The following is a 2,744-nucleotide window of genomic DNA, read 5'->3' as shown; positions in this document are numbered from 1 at the left end:
GAGGAGGGGTGGCGTATGGAGGTGGGACAGTGACTGGAGGGGGAGGAGGAGGGAGAGAGGAGGGGGAGGAGGGCCTCCAGAGGGAGGAGAGTGGGAGGAGGAGGAGGGAGGAGGAGGGAGGAGGGCCGCTAGAGGGAGACCGGAGGGAGGAGGAGATAGAGAGGATACCTTGGGGGGACGACAATGCGGCGATGGGGGAGGGCCAAACGTCGGTGGCAGTGGAACACGAGAGTGAGACTAAGTGGAGAGGGGAGAGTGAGGGGAGAGCAGCTAGTTGGAGAAGATAGTATGGGCTTAGCAGCAGCGCGCTTTGGGATAAAGCGCTACCACTAAACGCCATAGTAGTAGCGCCTTTTGCCAGAGAAGTGCTACTGCTATCCCACTAGCAGCAGCGCCTTGTGGGAAAACGTGCTACTATGAAGGTTAAGCATAAAAAAAATCAAAAATACATTGGTCATCAGTGATCTTTTTGTGTAGAATCTAAATTGTCAATAGGAATCTTCCCCAGTTTAAGAACCGATGAAGATTCCTATTGCAGCCACAGATCCTACACATAGAGTTCAACGAAGACCAAGTGGTTGTGATGGTTTGAGACATAACGTATTTAAGGTGGTAAACACCCTATTTGCGGAGCGAGGTGGAACTAAATTAGTTGCAAACGAGTGGACTAAACGTAGCAGCAGCGAGGGTGGGCGAAAAGCATTGCTGCTAAGTTCAATAGAAATAGCGCTGCTAGAGAACCGGTGCTACTACTAAACCTACTCCGGCGGCAACGTCATGGCATTTGTAGTGGTAGCACTGTTCTTTTCTAATGCGCTACTGCTACGTGGGTAGTAGCAACGCGGTCTTTTTACGTGCGCTACTGCTAAGTAGCAGCAGCGCCTTATTTTAAACCGCGCTACTAGTAAGATTTTGTGTATAAGGTTTTCCCTAGTAGTGATATGCTCTCCTACACTATTTGCCCTCTGGCCGGGATGATTACAGATAAGTCCATCTCAGATGTTCTTCGAAATACTATCTATGCAATCTCTGAGCGGTATATCTTTGATGTTGAGGAGATGCATGTTTCTGCGTATTCTGAAGGACTCTGCTCAATATCCCTTCTTCCTCAAAGTTTTTGCGCCATGGATCTAGAAAACTATTGATCATGCTATGCGCATAGAGTATCTGGCAAAGGAAAGTCATAAATGTTCCATACCTCCTGTTCGCGAAACCTTGCAAATCATGGAAGATATTTCTTTGGGTAAATCGCCCGCGTCAAGCCCTCAAGATTATCACAAGAAATTCGATGGGCCACATCTCCCTTAGGGCAACCAAAAGTTTACGCCTCAACCTCCATCGCAACTCGAAGTTAGTTTGCGTACTCAACAACTGCTCCTGCAGCATATCACTGAGGATCGACGCGAAAAAGAACATCTTGCCTCCGAGCTAAATGCTATCAACAATCGAACCAGAATCATGCATCTGATTGCAGATGAGAACAAGAAGAGGCTCTCGAAAATGCTTCGCAAGTTCTTTACCGAGAAACAACTCCTAAATGTCAATCTCCAAGAGCTCTATGATTATATTGACAAAGGCTTCACTATTGACGATTTCCAAGAGAGGAGTACCCCTCCTCTACCTAGTCGTGAGCCAACTACTGATCTTCTGCACCTCAAGCTTCGCAAATTGATTGAAGAATCTGAAGCCACCTCACCAACTGATAAACCTACTGAAGGCAATGTGCTATCACGTATTCCTCTTGTGGCTGCCCCCAATATGCCATCGTCTTCTCAGCCCCAAGTTGTTATCCCTGAAGGAAAATCCGCTGCTGCTGAAGACGAAGCCAATCCAGTCACTTCAGAAGACAAAATCACCTCAGACAGTTCTTCTAGAGATGCCACCGGGTGAACCAAGTTCTTCACTTTTTCACTCAATGTTGTTCGTCACCTTTTTTACACTAGTTGACAAAAGGGGGAGAATTACATCGAGTTTCGATAGATTTTCTTTCTGTGTTTCTTTTGTTTGGTTTTGTGCAAGTCTGAAACTTTTGGTTTAAGCCTATCTGCTCTAAGTTGTAAAAACTTCTGTGCTATAATATTAATAACCCCTCCTGCTACACTATTTCTCTCGAAGCATTTGTTTTGCAGGTGGAATTATTATCAGAAGTTATGAATGATGCCACTACAATCTTGATGGATTATATGTCATCAGTGTGAATCATTGTCTCGAATGATTGAAATTTCCTCTGTATACTTCAATACTTGTAGGAGAATTTATCTCATATCTTTTTTGCTACATACATTTAGGGGGAGTCTATTTTATCATTGAGCAAAGTAACACTTATTCACTCTTGTTGGAATTACTTGTCACTTATCTATCTTCACTTTGATGATTATCTCTTTTGTCAACAATCATCCAAAAGGGGGGGGGGGGTTGTTGGTGCAATAATATGCTTCTTATGTTTTGGAGTTTGTTGACATAGACAATATGGGACTTATGTGTTTTCTAGTGCACACAGAGTAACAGGTTCCTGGAATCAAGAGGAGTTTAATTCAAATGCCGAAGATAATCACATTATGATAACAAGAGTGACCCCTCAAAAGTTACTGATGTGAAGCAATTGGTTCGGTGCTCGGCTGAAGGAACTGACTACGACCGAGAAGATTGAAGACGAAGTAAAGACGTGGCATTTATTTCGTTGTTTCTCTTCTCTTTATTGAGTCACAGGACCATCGTACTACTAAGAGGGGTGTAGCATTTGA

The sequence above is a fragment of the Triticum dicoccoides genome, chromosome 7A (genome assembly GCF_002162155.2).
Source record: "Triticum dicoccoides isolate Atlit2015 ecotype Zavitan chromosome 7A, WEW_v2.0, whole genome shotgun sequence".
NCBI lineage: Eukaryota > Viridiplantae > Streptophyta > Magnoliopsida > Poales > Poaceae > Triticum > Triticum dicoccoides.
This window is presented reverse-complemented; position numbering follows the sequence as displayed.